This window comes from Hyla sarda, chromosome 4, assembly GCF_029499605.1.
Source record: "Hyla sarda isolate aHylSar1 chromosome 4, aHylSar1.hap1, whole genome shotgun sequence".
Lineage (NCBI taxonomy): Eukaryota > Metazoa > Chordata > Amphibia > Anura > Hylidae > Hyla > Hyla sarda.
In genome coordinates this window covers 393,777,330-393,783,329 of record NC_079192.1, presented here as the reverse complement: position 1 = coordinate 393,783,329, position 6,000 = coordinate 393,777,330, and positions in this window count along the sequence as shown.

The following is a 6,000-nucleotide window of genomic DNA, read 5'->3' as shown; positions in this document are numbered from 1 at the left end:
ATTGATTATTATATAGACTCACTCAAGGGACACAGGTCCTAAATGTGGCCGGCACATGGGTGATTGTCCGACCATGATAGCGGATCCAGCCCCATGCCCATGAGGCGGAAGCTCTGACACGGCTTCTGCTTCACATCCAGCAGTTACTGCGCTGCGGAATCTGTAGGCGCTATATAAATAAAATTATTATTATTATTTATTATTACTGGGCTTCTGACATCTTCTCCCATTACTGTCGATACAAGGAGACAGACAGATACAGCTCCTGCAAATCAAGGGCAGATTCAGAGGCCCCCATACCCCCCTTTCCCTCCAACCCCTTTGTCATTTGTCCCCCAGACCCCTATCTGTCCTCTGTCTTCTCCAGCCCCTCTGTCTTCTGTCCCCCTAGACCCCTCTGTCTTCTGTCCCACTAGACCCCTCTGTCTTCTGCCCCCTAGACCCCTCTGTCTTCTGCCCCCTAGACCCCTCTGTCTTCTGTCCCCCTAGACCCCTCTGTCTTCTGCCCCCTAGACCCCTCTGCCTTCTGCCCCCTAGACCCCTCTGTCTTCTGTCCCCCTAGACCCCTCTGTTTTCTGCCCCCTAGACCCCTCTGTCTTCTGTCCCCCTAGACCCCTGTCTTCTGCCCCCTAGACCCCTCTGTCTTCTGTCCCCCTAGACCCCTCTGTCTTCTGCCCCCTAGACCCCTCTGTCTTCTGTCCCCCTAGACCCCTCTGTCTTCTGTCCCCCTAGACCCCTCTGTCTTCTGCCCCCTAGACCCCTCTGTCTTCTGTCCCCCTAGACCCCTCTGTCTTCTGTCCCCCTAGACCCCTCTGTCTTCTGTCCCCCTAGACCCCTCTGTCTTCTGCCCCCTAGACCCCTCTGTCTTCTGTCCCCCTAGACCCCTCTGTCTTCTGTCCCCCTAGACCCCTCTGTCTTCTGTCCCCCTAGACCCCTCTGTCTTCTGCCCCCTAGACCCCTCTGTCTTCTTCGGATCCCTCTGTCCCCATTGACACTGGAATTGTAGGGAAGGGAGTAGGGATGCGGGCACCGGTTGTCTCAACGACGCCCATGCCCAGCACTCAGGACGTACACTTACGTAGGGAGGTGGTGTCAGCACAGTCGGGTGTCTGACACCTGAGAGATTTGCTGCCTCTAGTGCCCTAGGGTGCCGGGTGTTGTTACAAATGACACTACCACATTAGATAACACCTACCGATACTTTGTGACTGTCAAGAATTTGTTTATAGACAATTTCATCTATTCTGTTACTTTCTTGCATGACATCATGTACTGTGCGGAAGAATGAGAAATAACCACAAGCACCCATTATACCCAGCATGGGTGGACAGACCACATTCCTAAAAGTATCAGATACTTCTGAAGATAAACAGGGTAAATCTAGAGTAAAAAGTTAATTATTGGTCAAACCTAACCTGAAATGTCACCTGTCAGGTTTCCAGTTGAAATTTTTCCGAAACTCCACAACTATTCATGGTTGGCCGATTCTTCATGGAACTGAAGGAGCGTGAAGTGGGTGTGGAATTTAAGGAGGCTTCCTATTCTCTACCCCTGTATATAGATTATAGCAGTCACTCAGAATCAGTTTCTTTCTCGTAACCCCCTATAAGCCCCTATAAAGGGATAATGACATACATGAACTAGGATGGGATTGGCCGGCCAAAATACCAAAGGATTCCCCAGGGGGCACAGGCTCTGACCCCATTAACAAGGAGGTGAGAAAGACTCCCTTCCTATATACAGATTAAAGGGGTTATCCACCATAAGGTGATTTTAGTACATACCTGGCAGACAGTAATGGACATGCTTAGGAAGAATCTGTGCTTGTCTTGGGGCTAAATGGCTATGTTGTGAGATTACCATAACACTGTGGCTAGCTTTTTGTGAACTGGTATTTCCTGTTTGAGATTTTCTTTTTGACTACAAATCCCATAATTCCATGTTTCTCCCTCCCACACATCAGCCACCCTACCCATTGAAACGTAAATGAGCTGCATGCATTCAAAAGACCTGTGGTTTTCAATCAGGGTGCCTACAGCTGTTGCATTAGTTGCAGATTGATCTCTCTCCCACCAAGCGATCGCTCCACCCATTGAAGCAGACAGGCTCCCTGTCATCAGCTGACTAGTGAGTCAGGTCTCGGCCGCATTGCAAGCTGGGAAAAATCCGAGACAGCAGTCATTTTGTATGCTGTTAAAAATAAATATTGGGGTGAAAATCACATAAGAATTGTGAGAAAACCGTCACACACAGGTACAGACACTATATTATGAACTACACTAACTTTACAGCCCCTGTAGCATAGTCAAATAATGAAAAAAAAATCCTGGAATACCCCTTTAAGGAATAGGTGCAGGGCTCAAGTAATGTAGGTACGCATAGAAACGGAGTTCCTGCACATTTTCAACAGCAGAGACACTGGGGGAGATTCATCAAAACCAGTGTAGAGGAAGAGTGGTGCAGTTGCCCATAGCAACCAATCAGATTGCTTCTTTCATTTATCAAAGGCCTTGTTAAAAATGAAAGAAGCAATCTGATTGGTTGCTATGGGCATCTGCACCACTCTTCCTCTACACTGGTTTTGATGAATCTCCCCCACTGTTCCCATTATCAGAAGTCCTGCAGGACCAGCCCTTGAGTGGATTTCTTGGCCAAGTCCCACACTTTTTTCCAAGGACTTGACCCTGGGTTAGGGATTAGTGCAGATCTGAGCTCACCTCAAACAACTGTCCCTACCTACTTGGACTATCTGCCAAACTGGGTGTTGGTTTCTACACTGGACTAAATGCTTGGGGCTACAAGGTCAGCAACAGTCGAGAAAAAAACTGTACAAAATCAGCAGACAAGAAGTTAATCGGGGACAAAACCTAGAAGGGAGCGTAGTACAAAATCCGGAACAAAGTAGGACAAGCAACCTAGAGTGCGGCAAAGTACAAAGTCAGCAGGCAAAGGCAAGGTCAGGTCACAAACAGAAGTCAGGTTAGGTCAAAGAGGTATAGGCAACGTTGGGTGTGACTTTTGGGCCATTCATTCGTCAATAGGGTCGATTTTTAAGGGTTGGTTCAAAATAACCTATTACATGTTATTAGGCATATGTCTTGAGAGTTCAGAATCCACATAGTAAAGAATCCACATTTATAATGCTAAAGAAACCTTTTTTTCTACAGGTCTTGCCATGACTGTCTAAAGTATATGGGGAGCTCCCAACCCTCCTGAGAGATGACATCTGTCCAACCCTTTTGACAGATAAACCACCACCCGAGGAGTCTGGCAGCGGCTTACCCCACCTCTCTCCATTCATCACACATGAACCTTCAGTCAAACATTCATGTGGACGGGGAGACCTAATGTTCTGTCAAAAGCTATTGGAACCACCTTTAGTGTAATGGATGCAAATGGTGTTCTCCATATGTTCTATAAGACATCATTGTGGGGTCTTCCATTTAGGATCCCTCTATGATCCAGATTGGAAAGACACTAAAAAAAGAGTAGCTCCAACACTTTTTACCATGTATTACATCAGTGCTTACCAACCAGGGTGCCTCCAGCTGTTGCAAAACTACCACTCCCAGCATGCCCGGACAGCCAAAGGCTGTCCGGGCATGCTGAGAGTGGTAGTTTTGCAACAGCTGGAGGCACCTTGTTGGCAAACACTGAATTACATGTTCAACTATTCCTTTGAATAGACAGGGTTGACTATCCACTTCACCTGATATCAGATTACCGGGGGGTTAAAAAGCCAAAATTATGACAATTAGACAGACCAACTTGTCTGAACAGCGCCATACCTGTCCGCAGGTTATATCTGGTATTGCCGCTCAGCTGCTTTGAAATAAATGAGACAGCTGCAATACCACACACGACCATTGGAGAGGGGTGGAGTTGTTTTGGAATATAGCAGTCACATTTTTCTTACTCAATCTAAATCACTGCTTTCGGTGTTGCTACATAGTGGTTTATAATGTGACTAAGTGTGAAAAAATCCCCCATTGACTGTTTACGCTTCTGCCTCCTCCCAGGTCTTAGTGCTGAGACAATTCACCCATTAGAGGCCACACCTGACATTGTGACCTGATAACATTAGCCATAGTGCAAATATCCGAGCCCAGATCCCAGCGCCCGTCTGCTGATCAAAGAGTCACTTATCTACTACCTAATCTGGTCTAATTGTGTGCTCAACCAGTTTTGAGAAATTTGCCAAATTGAACACTAAAGGGGTACTCCGCCCTTAGACATCTTATCCCCTATCCAAAGGACAGGGGATAAGATGTCTGATTGCGGGGGTCCCTCCGCTGGGGACCCCCACGATCTCTCCTGCAGCACCCCCGTTCCCCAGCTGCACAGAGGGAGGAGCGCTCCGTGGCTGATGACAGGCGATACAGAGGACGGTGTATTGTGATGTCACGGCTCCGCCCTCTCGTGACGTGACATCACCCCCCCTCCTTAGCAAGTCTATGGGAGGGGGCATGACTGCCACCACACCCCCTCCCATAGACTTACATTGATAGGGGATCGGGGATAAGATGTCTAGGGGCGGAGTACCCGGAGAACAATTAAATTTTTTTTTTACATCAACTGTTGCCAGAAAATTAAACATATCTGTAAATTACTTTTATTTAAAAATCTTAATACTTCCAGTACTTATCAGCTGCTGTCTGCTGCACAGGAAGTAATTTTCTTTTTTGTCTGACCACAGTGCTCTCTGCTGACACCTCTGTCCATGTCAGGAACTGTCCAGAGCAGGAGAGGTTTGCTATGGGGATTTGTTCCTACTCTGGACAGTTCCTGACATGGACAGAGGTGTCAGTAGAGAGCACTGTGGTCAGACAGAAAAGAAATTCAAAAAGAAAATAACGTCCAGTGGAGCATACAGCAGCTGATAAGTACTGGAAGTATTCGGATTTTTAAAATCTAGTTATAACCCCCTTCGGGTTTTTTTCTTATCACTTGAATGGAGCTGTACTGCAAACAGTGCTGAATGCGCATAGTGGCCCCTTCTTTCTCAAGATCAGTCGGACCCCCACTCATTGTAAAGATATGACCTGTTCTAGTTGTATGCCCTCACTTTATAAGAAAAGGATATTGTGCTTCCCGACATTCACCAGCACATTGGTCTGTACTAAGGTTATCATTTAGCATTGGTCTGGAACGCTTCATACACTGGACACTGCCCCAGCCTACCTGAGCATGCTGTGAGTTTTAGTTTTGCAACAGCTGGAGGTACCCTTGTTAAAGGGGTAGTCCAGTGCTGAAAAACCTATCCCCTTTCCTAAAGATAGGGGATAAGTTTCAGATCGCGCGCGGGGGGGGGTCCAATCGCGATCTCGGGGCCCCTGCAGCCCGTGGTAAGGGGACGTGTTGACCACCGCATGAAGCGGCAGCTGACATGCCCCCTCAATACATCGCTATGGCACAGCAGGAGATTGCAGAAGGCAGCGCTCCGGCTCTGCCATAGAGTTGTATTGAGGGGGCGTGTCGGCCGCCGCTTCGTGCGGAGGTCGACACGCCCCCTTCCCGCGTGCTGCAGGTGCCCATGACAGGAGATCACAGGGGGCCCCAGCGGTCGGACCCCCCGCAATCTGAAACTTATCCCCTATCTTTAGGATAGGGGGATACGTTTTTCAGCACTGGATTTCTCCTTTAAGAAATACTGCCCCAGCCTGTCTGCGCATCCAGTCTTCTGCTGTCTGGGCATGCTCAGAGTTGTAGTTTAACAACAGTTGGCAGCACCCGGGTTTAGAAACACTTCTCCAGCCTGCCCAGGCATGCTGGGAGTGGTAGTTTTGCAACAGCTGGAGTCCTCCTGGTTGGGTAACACTGCTCTAAAGTAACATGGTGTCACCTATTCGTCGTTGCCATGCACAATATATATACTATGAGGGGGATGCCAGGGACTCCTAACCTTATAGCAGCGTTTCCCACAAATTGCACCTCCAGCTGTTGCAAAACTACAACTCCCAGCATGCCCGGACAGCCCAATACAGGATGCCCGGCAGGGTG